Below are 14,356 nucleotides of genomic sequence, written 5' to 3'. Positions count from 1 at the left end.
CAATGTACTCCCTCCGTTCCTAAATATTTTTTCTAGAGATTTCAACAAGTGACTACATACGAAGCAAAATGAGTGAATCTACACTCTAAAAGATGTCTATATACATCCGTATGTGATAGTCCATTTGAAATCTCTAAAAAGACAAATATTTAGGAATGGAGGGAGTATTATCATGTAGAGATGTATGAAATTAGCCGTCTCAACTTGCAGATAGGGTTACACAATGAAAAAGTACAAGATGTATGTGGCAATTTCATGGAACATCACAAAAAAGGAGAGGCAGCGGTGAGCCTATACAGTGTGATATGGTAGGTCACTCCTCCATTGCAATCATCGTGACATGTTATTTGTATGTCAATTCTATTGTCCAAGTTTCTTAGGGGCAGTTATTATGATTTATCCTAAGAAAATAAGCACATGTGAATATAAGCTTCGGGTAATAAGCCAACCAGTTCTTTTCGTTGCCTTCCTTTTCAGCTTATCTTTGGTATGATCACTGAAAAGTCTAGATTGCATTATATTTTGTCATTTTTCTGCCCATATGAAAATTAATTTGACTTGCAGACATCACAAATTGAACTTACTGCAGTAATTAATATGATAGGAAAACAGACCATGACTATTTGTTTAAAATGCAAATACAAAGATACCATCTACTTGGCACAATCTACTTTGGTCAATGTCTTCCATAGAGATCCCATTGTCAAATTTAAATGAAGAACGCATGACCCACATTTAAATGAAGAACAATTATTTATTTAAATTCAATGGTCCAAGTGGCTGGTTATTATCATATAGCAGCACCACCTGAAAGCATCATATAGCAGCAGCAGCTCGTAGCAACTCATCATACAGTAGCAGCAGCATTGTGTAATTCATCATACACCAGCAGAAGCTCATAGCAATTCATCATATAGCAGCAGCAGGAGCAGCACATAGCAATTCATCATATAGCAGCAGCAGAAGGAGCTCATAGAAATTCATCATATAGCAGCAGCAGGAGCAGCTTATAGCAACTCATCATATAGCAGCAGTAGCTCATCGCAATTCATCATATAGCAGCAGCTCTTAGCAATTCATCATTTAGCAGCAGCAGGATCAACTCATAGCAATGCATCATATAGCAGCAGCAGAAGCAGCTCGTAGCAATTCATCGTATAATGGATCAGAATACAAATTTGGCAAAAAATCAGAGGAGATCCTCACCTTGTTGGATGAGCTCATCCTTCAACAGCACCGCAAGGCCACGGCCTGAGAGGAGGGGAGGGGGAATAATGTGCCTTCTACCTCAGTGTGGCACCAGCCGTAGTTGTGCGGCAACCGCCGGAGTAGTGCGTTGGACGGACCACAATGGAGCAGCTGCTGGAGACCATGAGAATGAGGGGCGGCGCCAGAGGGAGGAGCAGCCGGGGAGATTTTTCCCTACCCGCCGGCCATGTAGCCTAGCTGGATAGAGCATCGTCAAGGACCAGGACAGATGGGACCAGTGGCGACGACTCGGTGGAGGAACCCTATTGTTGCAGGCAGGGGATCGAGTAGACGGAAAGGGGAGAGGAGATATAAGCGTGCAGGGTAATTGCATTTTCACTATTCCCCTTCCCTTCAATTTTTAGTGAGCTTCTACCCGAAACACCCCACTCCAAAGTGAAATAAGTTAAGCCCAAGCCCACAACTCAAAAATGACTTCTTTACATCTTTTATGGCTTATTTTGACAATAAGCTCTGAAAAGGCGGAATAGAACTGGCCCTTAACATGCAATTCAATTGTGCGTGCAATAATGAATCACTCCTGCCTGCTATAGTGTATATTTAGGCATGATCATACATGGCATAACCTAATACATATGCATTCCATTGTAGAATCTGGAATATGAAATGTTTATGTTAGTTCATACGTTGCACATGATGTTTAAATGCCCCTTAAATCTGGTCAGTCAAGTGATGGTCTTTAAGCCTCCTTCTTTGCTTCTTTTCTTGATACATCTGTTCAATTGCTTGTTTGCATCAGCCAACCATGCCAGAACTGTTTGCTTTGATTACTTGCTGTTCTTGACCTAACACTCTAGTAGAGCTTGTCAACGATTTAAACACTAAGGGCTGCTGTAGTGGGGGCTTGTCTAACTCATAGGTGAGATAAAGGTTTGGCTGTACACTAAAGTAGGCTCTCCAAGAGTACCTAGAGATCCAGTTTGAAGGTATTCCTAGTTTTTACATAGTGCACACGTAGTAAATGCTCATTTGATTGTGTGCAAGTGCAGGAGATGTGGCATGTTTCATTATGTGGTGTCGTTTTGTTTTAATCTCATCTGTTTGTGTTCACAGACTGGAAAGTATGCATATTTATCTTCCAAGGAGACTAGTAACTAGTTTGTGTCACCTTGCAAAGGGGGTGCAATGAAGATAAGGTTGAGGATTTCCAAGTACAAGATTTTTGGAAGGAGCCTTGCAAGAGATGTAGAAGCAGCGCTGAGCCTATTCAACTAGTTAAGGTAAGTCACTGTATCCAACTCAACAGTTCAATTCCTTGTTTGTTTCAGGCATAGTTAATTTGCTCTTTTTCAATTTCTTTATTTGTCCTTAGTTAATGAGACGCCAAAACAATGATGCCTGATGTTGGGTACCTGTATAACTATTAGTTGACATAATTAAAGGCCTTACCATTTAATTACTCTGGCGAAGTGTGCCTGAAGCTTTGAAGTCTATTAAGCAACTATTATGGCATGAGGCTCATAATCTAGTTTATACTAGGCTAATGATTGCATAGCTTCGCTAGCTGTAGTAGGTTTGTATGAATCCCTCTATTGTTCATTATGCTCGCTAAGACTTTAATTGAGCTACAGAATGGCCAACTGCTGGCTTACTTATATGCAACGTGCTGCCTAAATTTGTAACCTATCTGTGTTTTGGATTTGGCCCCAACATCATGCTCCTCTAGTGAGCTAAGAGAGATTTTTGTATGCAGGCAGCACAGACTACCATTTTTATAATTTTTAAAATATCACCTACTTATGTTTCATGACGTGTAACATTATTGTTAGTCCTGTTTTGCCATGTACAAAATAATCTGTCTTGCTCGCTTCACTGTTGTAACTATATTTTTGCCCTATTCATGTGTACTTAGAGAAACATTTCAGGATGAAGTGACATCAACACAAAGATCTGCGAGCAGTGCGGCATGGCCGTTACCGAATGAGTATGGATTGGAATTGGAATGTGCTGATGTTCTCGAGCATCAACTAGAGGTGGCAAGAAACGTATACATGATTCTCAACGTACAATCAACAAGTTGAGACTAGACATGCAGGTATTAGATAAATGAGTCAAAAAATGAAACAAGACGCTGAGGTAACCACGAAGGAATTGGAGATTTTGCATACTGGAATTTGTGCTATCTGAATCCGGCCAATCCTATTTTTTGAAGATATTATAGTTCAAATGGTAAGTTCTGTTGATGCGTGTCCATGATGTATGAGCTTTATTTGTCCAGTGTATGTAATTTGCTGTTGGTGTATGCTTTATTATCACTGGTGCCGAACTATAATGCCAAGTGGGTATATTCGGCTGTAATTTCTTTATTGCATAGTGTAGGATTATTGTACATTTCTATGCCTTAGTCTTTTTATTGTATAGTGTATGTTTTCTAGAGGCGATAGTATAGAGTAGGATAATTCTTGAATAATATATGCTATATCATTGAAATGGGGGCCCACACGCCCAAACATTTCCTGGACGCCATACAAATGAACAAACATGTGTAGTCAAAGCAGGCCCTAATTGTGCTGGTCAAAATAATATTAAGTGGATCCCAAATGATGTGGCCCACCATAACAACGGCTCTTAGCAGGCCGTTTATAGGCCAAAAGCTCGATAGGGTTGTATAAATGGAAATGGCCCGCGGGCCTGTGGCAGGCCGAAATAGATGTCAATTTTGTCTCGGCCCTTTTACTTTACGGGCCAGTAAGAGGCCGGAAGTGTTATGGGGCAGAGGAGGCCCAATTTGCAAACTAGGCTTTTAATAGGCCAAAAGTCACTCTGGGCTGGAAGGATGCCCTGCGGAACGTGGGCCCCTAATGGACCTAAAGTCAAAGGCCCAACTATTGTGTGGGTTGTTAACAGGCCGGGAGACTAAATGGGCTAGGAGTTGGCCCATTTACCGAATGGGCCGATTAAAGGCCTAATGTCACAGCGGGCTAGAATAGGCCCAACTGCGGAATGGGCTGAGAAAAGGTCGAAAGACGTTCTAGGCCGTTAATGAGCTGGAACTGCCGATGGGCCACTAACAGGACGAAAGAAGCGCGGGCCGCAATTGGGCCCAAAGATGTAGCCGGTTGTTAACGGGCTAAAACTGACGATGGGCTGGAAATTTTCAAATGTAGAATGGGCCTTTGATGGGCCGATTCTGTGTAACTTGTATGGGTCGTGCTTGTAAATGGGCTTGACTCAAGTAGGCCGCTAATGGGCCGGCCCGCTTATTTTGGCAGGCCCGGCCTTTTAACCTGAATGGGCCACTGTTGGGATGGTCCACCTGTCGACATATCATAGGCGCATATCGCCCATTGGATGTGTGACACATGTGCCAACGCGGAGCTGACACGTGGTTCCATCGGGCAATGAGAATTTTACACGTGGAAAATCATCATTGGTCGTGGCTGTTAGCGGGTTATCAAATCCAAAACCAGACCCGATAGCTTAACGGCGACCCGTTACGGTGGATGCCACGTGTCGGTCACCCTTGACAAAAGCACTTCCATGACGCGGCATTTATCATCATGGAAGTGAACACTTCCTGTGATGATAATTTTGGTAATGTCATGGAACACTTCTACGACGGCACAGGTATGACTATATTGATTCTGTCATAAAATCATCATGAATGTACATGCATGATAGAAAACGTGACCTACTGTGACAAACACGTATCATCACGGAAGTGTCTTTTTTGTAGTGAAAACGGAGGGAACAAACTTGTGTTGGAATGCTATGGTCGAAACGGAGGTCCTATTCATCGGAGATGGAGGAAACATACTTGTGTTGGAGCGCAACGATCAAAACAGGGGTCCTGTTCATCGGAGGGGTGTAGTGGCGTACCGCAAAATGGGACTCAGAAGACCTCGACGATATGTACAACGATGCCGGAGAAGAGCAGGCTCAAAACCCGCTGTTTACCGGACGCTGGACGGCCACCTCTTCATATGACGTGTACATGGTGGATAGACCCAAGGAGGGTGACGGCGATAACAAGAAAAATCTAGTAGAGGATAAATCTCCCGAGATACAACCAAAACACCGACGGTGCCACTCTAAATCACGTCATAGGAAAGACAGCAATACCGACACGAGAGACAATAATACTCTGGACGATGTCGAAGACCAAGAAAACCCCGTCGAGCAAAACTCTGAACAAGACGATCGGGAGGATGGGAAAGTTAGACCTGATGAAAAGGACGCAAATGAAGACTCAGAGGACAATTATTACCTTCCACTCTTCGAGGATGAGGTGAGCCTCGGCGACGAAGACTTTATCGTTCCTGAGGAACCTCTCGAGCAGGAGCGCTTTAAGCAATGGCTAAAAGCCACTGCAAGGAGTCTGAAAAGTAATAGCAACAACTTCAAGCTGATCAAGATCTACTCAGCGACAAATGGACTAATATCCTGGCAGCTGAGAAATACGGCCTGGTGCGCCCAACCAAAAGTTACCCAAAGCGGAAACTGCTACCTCAATTCGATGACGAGGCACTTGAGCCCATACCAGCAACACGTAATGCGGCTGACCGACCACCATGTGGCCGGGACAAAACGACAACTCAAGCCGATCACCGGCCCATACTATCTCACCGTAAAGGTAGAGACACAGTGGCTCGGGGATACACATATGACCTGTGGCAGGACCTTAAGAATAGAGTAGGTCCGGCCAGGTCAATTTATGGATTGTGCGGGCGTGCCTCGACGCGCGATGACGGCTATCAAGCCAAACATGACAAGCATAATCATGCCCGGGCCGAAAGCCGCAGATGGACTCCGTCCGAACTACGTCGCGACTTGGCCCGATATAGAGGCACCGCACACCCCCTCTGCTTTACAGATGAAGTGATGGAGCATGAATTCCCATAAGGGTTCAAACCCATAAATATTGAATCATATGATGGAATAACAGATCCCGTAGTATGGATTGAAGACTTTCTTCTCCATATTCATATGGCTCGCGGTGATGATCTTCATGCCATCAAATACCTCCCGCTAAAACTCAAGGGATCAGCTCGGCACTAGTTGAACAGCCTGCCCGAAAACTCCATTGGCAGCTGGGAGGACTTGGAAGACGCCTTCCACGAAAACTTCCAAGGCACATACGTCCGACCCCCGGATGCCGACGACTTAAGTCAGACAGTTCAACAGCCCGGAGAGTCAGCCAGGAAATTCTGGACAAGGTTCTTAACTAAAAAGAACTAGATCGTCGACTGCCTGGATGTCGAAGCTCTAGCGGCCTTTAAGCACAACATCTGCGACGAATGGCTCGCCCGACACCTCAGCCAAGAAAAGCCGAAGTCCATGGAGGCCCTCACGGCAGTTATGATGTGCTTTTGTGTGGGTGAAGATAGTTGGCTAGCCCATAGCAATCATAATGCAAGCGAACCTAGCACCTCCGAACCCAAGAATAGCAATGGCAAGCCCCGACGCAACAGGCATAAGCGTCGAAACAATGGTGAGAATACTGATGACATGGCGGTCAACGCCGAATTCAGTGGCTCCATGTTCGGTTAGCGGAAGAAGCCATATAAAAGGAACAATTTAGGCTCTTCCAGCCTGGAATGCATACTCGATTGTCCATGTCAGATCCACGGCACCCCTGATAAACCAGCCAATCATACCCACCGGAGTTGTTGGGTCTTCAAACAGGCCAGCAAATTAAACGCCGAAGACAAGGAGAAGGGGTCACAAAGCGATAATGACGATGAGGATCCCCGTCCGCTGAACATGGGGGGACAGGAGAAGCCCCCCCCCCCCCCCAGGTTAAAACGGTGAACATGATATACGTTACCCACATCCCCAAGAGTGAGTGCAAACGTGCGCTCAAGGACGTCTATGCGATAGAGCCAGTCACCCCAAAATTCAACCCATGGTCGTCCTGGCCGATCACTTTCGGTCGCAAGGACCATCCGACCAGTATCCATCACGGCACTTCAGCTGCACTGGTCCTTGACCCAATTATTGATGGATTCCACCTCACGCAAGTCCTCATGGACGGCAGCAGCAGCCTCAACTTGCTCTATCAGGATACAGTCCGCAAAATGGGCATCGATCCATTAAGGATCAAGCCCACAAAAACTACCTTTAAAGGAGTAATACCAGGTGTAGAGGCCCGCTGCATGGGTTCAATCACAATGGAAGTTGTCCGGATCCCCGGATAACTTCCGAAGCAAAGAATTGATCTTCGACATCGTCCCCTTCTGCAGTGGCTATCACACACTGCTTGGACGAACTACATTTGCTCAATTCAATGCGGTGCCACACTATACTTATATCAAACTTAAGATGCCCGGACCATGCGGTGTCATAACAGTCAATGGAAACACGGAGCACTCCCTCCGTACTGAGGAGCACACCGCGGTCCTAGCAGTAGAACTACAGAGCGGCATTATCAAGCCGAACCTTAATTCAGCGGCCAAGCTCCCGGACACTGTCAAACAAGTCCGGACTACTCTGCAGCAGGACAGTCCAGCCCGTCAAGAGTTCGACTAGCAATTCGGCCCCTGTCTCCGTCCCGACAAAATGTCGGTGTACGTACCGCGCGTACATAACTATGCACTCAAAGTACTATGGGCATAGACAGAGGCGTAACTTGATTGTCGTCCATCATACGGCTCCCACATATACTTTTCCTTTTCCTTTTTACTATTTTTTAATTTTTCCTTTCATAGGCCCCTCCCGACGGCCTGATCATCGGTCCTTTCGAAGGATAGATATACCAAGGCGGAAAGTAGTACAGACGTGTGGGGGAATCTCTAGATGTTCTCCTTGACGATCACTCTACCTGTTTTCAGGACCTGCACGCAACTCCCCCTTGGTCTTGGCATGTTAAATAACCCTATTGCTTATTGCACTATTTGTACAAATACGCTTTGAGGTATCAATCAAATTATAATGGACACAGCTTGCGGCCCAACTTATGTGGCACTAGCTTACTACTTCATTTTATTATTCTTATCGATTGCACCCGCACACTTTGGTACGCTTTGATTTTCCAGGGCCTCCATTTTGCCCCATACTACGACAACAAAGTCCGAACACTTTTTATAGTACAGTTCGGCACCTCGAATTTTAGCATTATATGCATCGGCTCCGAATCATGTCTTTGGTCAATAGTTGGGTTCCCCGGCTCCTATGCTTGCTACCTTACATTCTGTCCTATCGTCTAGGGTTGTAATGGGAGAACTACTACGATTGTGTTTCTGGTTTATCCGAGCAAACACCTTAGTAGAGAAAGCCGAAAACTGACTGTCATGATACAGCGAGAGTTTGTCAGCTATTCGAAGTTTACAAATCTTTTGCGATTTTTTTCGCATTGTGCGACTAATCGGCCTTTACCCGATCAGGTGTCTACAGCACCCTAGCCAGGATTAAATACTAACTAGGGCTGCGCCTACATTTCTATTGTCAAACTCCTATGGCTAAGTGAAAGTGATAAAGCCACATAGTCTGATTGCCTGGTTCGTTGCCCTAAACACCTCCTTCAAGGACCAAACTCTTGGATCAAGAGTGTTTACATTCCATCCCGAACACCCCCATACTACCTACGTGGGGCCTGAAATCGACGACTGGCCATCTCTCAGTTTTAACAAAACGGCCGCACAGGAGGTAATATTTTTTCAAACAACAAACATTATATTACATAATGGCTTTGTTTCGTAATAGAGGAAGGGATAACATGAATGACTTCATTCAAGGATAATGTCTTTTTAACACTGGCCCTCTACAATGCGGGATCCCTTCAGGACATCATCAAAATACCGCTCGGGTGTGCAGTGCTCCTTGCCCGCGGGCGGTCCCTCAGTGGCGAGCTTGACGGCGTCCATCTTCGCCCACTGCACCTTGACACGGGCGAAGGCCATCCACGCACCTTGAATGCGGACCGACCGCTTGATGGCATCAAGCCGAGGGCAGGCATTGACTAGCCGCTTCATGAGCTCGAAGTAGCTGCTGGTATGGCGTCGGCAGGCCATAGATGGATTATCAAATCCTTCATGGCCAGTTCGGCCACCCTATGCAGTTCGGTCAGCTGTTTCAGCTAATCACTAAAGGGCACCGGATGCTCTGGTGTAAGGTTTGCATCCAGAACAGCTTCCTCATTGAGATCCCCTCTTCGGCTCGAAAGAATTCTGTGGCATCGGCAACACTGCATGGCAGATCTGCAAACGCCTTGGAGAACTCCAAATCCGGGTCAGTAAGAGGAACTTTTCGGCCACAATTTTCTGGGCGCGCCATAATTTTTCTGGCCTCCTGGATTTCCTGGAGGGTGCCCTGGGCTTCAACCCGGGCATCGTGTGCGCTTTGGCGGGCCTTAAAAGTTCGAACTCTTGGTCCGCAATATTGCGCTCCAAGGACTCGCATTTCTTCACGGCGTCCTGGAGCTCCTACTGGACCTCACCAACCCTGGCCTCGTGTTTTCCGCGAGCGGCTTGTTCTTTTGCCGCTCTCTCCTGGTCTTCGGCCAGCACCTTCTTGAGGGTCTCCACCTCGGTTGCCACTCCTACAAAATATCATTGCACTATGGTCAACACAAATCATTCATCCTTTCTAAATCTACACAAGGTCATTGCATACCTTGATGGTCTTCCAGCTATTTTTTCACGCGGCCGAGCTCTTCCTCGGTCCGCTCCAGACTCTTCTTCAGTCCGGAGACCTCAGCAGCATGAGAGGTCGTAGCCAGCAAAGAAGCCTGCTTATTCACATAGACACGTATGGTTAGTCTCCTGCGAAAATTAAGTTGATCCTCTGTCTGGCTTTTCTTTTCGAACACCGGATAGTGTATAAGGGCCTACTGTCTATACTATGACCTTCCTTTTGCATAAATTGTGTTTTCATACCTCAAAGCCTGTTAGAAGGCTTGTGTACGCTTCGGTCAGTCCGCTCTTCGCGGACTGAATCCTCTCAACCACTGTACCCATGAGGGTACGGTGTTCCTCAACAATGGAAGCACTTCGCAGCACTTCCAGTAGAGTGTCCGGTGCCTCTGGATGGACAAAGGTCACCGGTGGAATCGGTGCACCTCCTTCTTTCGAAGGAGGCTGCTTGCCAGATTCCAGAACCGTATAGGTCTCCGAAATTGTATTCGGCTAGGGGCCGGATTGGATATGGCCCCCACCGCCGGTCTCCATGGGGATTTGCTCCCCCATATGTCAGCGGCCGAGGATTCACCCTCTCGCGCCACCCTGACGGCCTCCTGCGTCTCTTCCTGGCCTGGGGAGGTCCTTCGGGACAGCACCTCGGCGTTATACATGGCCTTGGGAGAAGAGGCTGCCGGAAGGGACCCGTTGTCCATCACCTTCAGATCCAGCGAATTCCTCGAAGATGATGATCGCTGGAGGTCGGAACGAGCCGGACTGCAGCGCATAATTCAACATGTTAAAACCATGAAGTAAAGGAGCCGGATATATGTGTGTGTCTTTGAGTACTTACGATTTGGCCAGGGGCTTATCCCTGGGGCGCCACTCGGAGCTACTATCGTTGTCCCATGCAGTGTTGTCCACGGAGGAGACCTTCCCCTTCTTGGACGCCTCTGCCTCCAGATGCGTGGAGGCCGCCCTTTTCTTCCTCCCCCCCTCCGGGGGAGAGTTGCTTTCCTCCTCCTCCTCATCGTTCTAAGTGTGGGAGGAGTGGTTCTCGGTGTCTTCGGACGTCATGTCCAAAGTGCCCTTACGGCGGAGACCACTCCTGGTCTCCTTGGCCTTCTTCTTGGCCTTCTTCTCCGGTGCTTGGTAGGGCGCCGGAACCAGCATCTTCGTCAGAAGAGGGATTGCTGGGTTTTCGGGCAGCAGAGCCGGACACTAGATCCGCTCCACCTTCTTCGTCCAACCCTAAAAAAATATATGGGGAAGCTTAGGCGTCTTCCTTGAGTATGCAAGTAAAGGATACACCTTGAAAAACGGAAAACTTATGGAACTGGCAGTATGGGCCAGGTCGTGCCCGCGGTCCTCAATCGTCGCCGACCACGTCTCGTTGGCCTTAAAGAGAACCTTCCAGAGGTCTTCGTGTGTAGTGCCGAAGAACTATTGCAAGGTCTGGTGCTTGGCTGGATCGAACTCCCACAAATGGCAAGTCCAGCTTTGGCACGGAAGCATTAACAAGCTTGATGTTCTTGTCCACCATGCTCCTAATGCGCGTCTGAAGAGCTGTCAGCTCGTCTGAGGAAGACTAGTCCAGGCCCTTCTCTAGCCAGCAGGTGAGCCGCATCGGGGCGTCGGACTAGAATTCGGGAGCCGCGGCCCAGGTGGCGTCGCGAGGCTCTGTGACGTAGAACCATTGTTGCCGCCACCCTTTGACGGTCTCCACGAAGGTACCTTTGGGCCATGTAACATTGGGCATCTTGCTCACCATTGCGCCTTCGCACTCTGCGTGTTGACCACCCACCACCTTCGGCTTCACATTGAATATCTTTAACCACAATCCTAAGTGGGGTGGAATGCGGAGGAAGGCCTCGCACATGACAATAAATGCCGAGATGTTGAGGAAGGAGTAGGGGGCCAGATCATGGAAATCCAGCCCGTAGTAGAACATGAGTCCATGGACGAATGGGTGGAGAGGGAATCCCAATCCGCGGACGAAGTGGGCGATGAATACCACCCTCTCATGAGACTCCGGGGTGGGGATGATCTGCCCCGTTGCTGGAAGCCGATGTCTATTTCCTTGGCTAAGTACCCGACCTCCTGGAGCTTGGTGATGCCCTTCTCCTTGACAGAGGAAACCATCCACTTGCCCTGCGCTCCAGATCCGGACATGGCTGGAATGCTTTTTTGAGGTGGAAAGGATGGAAGATTGGGCGCTGGAGCTCGAGAATGGATGGGCAGAGAGAAAGAAGGCGTGGGTGAAAAGGTGAAATCCTTATCCATTTATAAAGGCAGCGAATATCAAGCGCCTCCCCACTCTCCTAAAAACTTTCCTATTCCCCAAGGGCCATGCAGACGGCGCGTTGGATTACCCACGCCCGTATTGATGAGAATCCCGCAATAAGGGGACACGATCTCTGCTTTGACAAGACGTTCCAATAAAACCGCATCTTGAAACATGACGCGGGAGGCTAAAAATGGTTCGAAATAATGACCGGGCAGTGACGTGATGTCACGCTACAAAAGTTGTCAGTGGATTGGACTCGTAAAATATTATAATCTCTATGTGTGTGTGTGGTACTCGTTTTGCAGAGCCGGACACGTTTTCGGTGTTTGAAGGCTGTTTTGGAGTATTCGGAGGAGGAACCCGCCTTGCAATGCCGAAGACAATCTGCGCGCCGGACACATCGTCATTGAAGCTTGGTTCAGGGGCTACTGAGGGAGTCCTGGATTAAGGGGTCCTCGGGTGTCTGGGCTATGTAACATGGGCTGGACTGATGGGCTATGAAGATATGTAGATTCCTTCCTTTGTAAGACAGAAGACCTCCCTCCGTGTCCGGATGGGACTCTCCTTTGCGTGGATGGCAAGCTTGGCGTTCAGATATGTAGATTCCTTCCTTTGTAAACCGACTCTGTACAACGCTAGGCCCCTCCAGTGTCTATATAAACCGGAGTGTTTAGTCCATAGAGGCAATCATAATCACAATCATACAGGCTAGACATCTAGGGTTTAGCCATTATGATCTCATGGTAGATCAACTCTTGTAATCCTCATATTCATCAATATCAATCAAGCAGGACATAGGGTATTACCTCCATCAAGAGGGCCCGAACCTGGGTAAAACATCGTGTCCTCTGCCTCCTATTACCATCAACCCTAGACGCACAGTTCGGGAGCCCCCATCCGAGATCCGCCGGTTTTGACACTGACACCCACCGTTGACATCCTTCAGCCACCACCTACATTGTTCATCCACCGCATCTTCCTCCTACCTCCACCTGCTACTGTTTATCCAACCCTCCGCCGGCTACTGTTCATCCACCCCTCCACCAGCTCGTCTGTGGCGGCCTCCTCTCGGGGTCCTGTTCGTCTAGCGGCAATGGGGAACTATTCATCCAACCCCCATAGGGAACTATTCATCCAACCCCAACCACATACGTCTCGACGCGTTCAACCAACCCTCATGTTCACTGTTCATCAAGAGGCAGTAGGTTCGATCGGCTTAGTTAGCAGCAGTAGCGAAGGAGTCGCTCGGGTTTAGTTAACAGGATCGATCGCTCGAGTTCAGTAACATAGCTAGTGCAATCGCTTATGTTCAATAACGTAGCTAGTGCAATCGTTGGGGTTCAGTAAGCGAATGCCTCGCTCGGGTTCAGTTAGAGCCCAATGCCTCGCACACACGCGCGTACATGTATGAGAGAAACATGCAATCCCTCAGTGCATCGCTCGGCCCCGACCAACCACCGTAACCAGGAACTCCCCGAAATTTTCCTCGCCCTCGCTTCTACCATGATTTTTTCCATCATGGATGGCCCAAAGAATGTCATGCATGTGCGTCTCCGGCCCACCTAGGATGAAAAGCTCATTTTCTGTCATGATTTTTTGTCATAGAAGTAGGATCCCACGACATCTATGATGATACCGGGTTTTAATTATCGTAATAGAAATGTCATAAGCATGAAAAAAAATTCATTCGGCTCAAAATGTCACGGACGTGTCTTTTTTTTAGTGGTGGCGACATCTTCGATGTCAAAGATCTCTCTCCCTACCATGGTGATGTGGCTTTCGATCCTAGGTCGGATCTTTCCCAGGCGGGGGGGGGGGGGGGTGATGCAGAGCATCCTATGGTCATCCCCACAGACCTACCTACGTCTCCCACAACACCACTTCAACCAATGACAAGAGCTCGAGCAAAGGCTATCGAAGATAAGGTCAACTAGCTCCTCTCTGAACTACCACTTTCTACATATGAGACATGGATACTACCTCAAGTGGAGACCCTATGTGTGATCAGGTACTTGGAGGAAAGCCATGGGACAGCTATACCCGATGGACAAGACGGCGAGGGCACCAAGTACAATGAACAAGAAGAAGAGTTGCCATAAGTCTACAGCCACCAGACGACTAGTCTGGACCAGACGTCCGAAGCCTGGAAGCGCCAGCCAGACAGTCGAGTCCCAGCCTGCGCACGCTACAGTGGCCGGATAACTGACGCGGACCGGACGTCCAACACACCCCAACGACCGGACGATCG

This window comes from Triticum urartu, chromosome 2A (assembly GCF_056163025.1).
Source record: "Triticum urartu cultivar PI428250 chromosome 2A, HENAU_Tu73, whole genome shotgun sequence".
Taxonomy (NCBI): domain Eukaryota; kingdom Viridiplantae; phylum Streptophyta; class Magnoliopsida; order Poales; family Poaceae; genus Triticum; species Triticum urartu.
Note: the sequence above shows the minus strand (reverse complement) of the source record.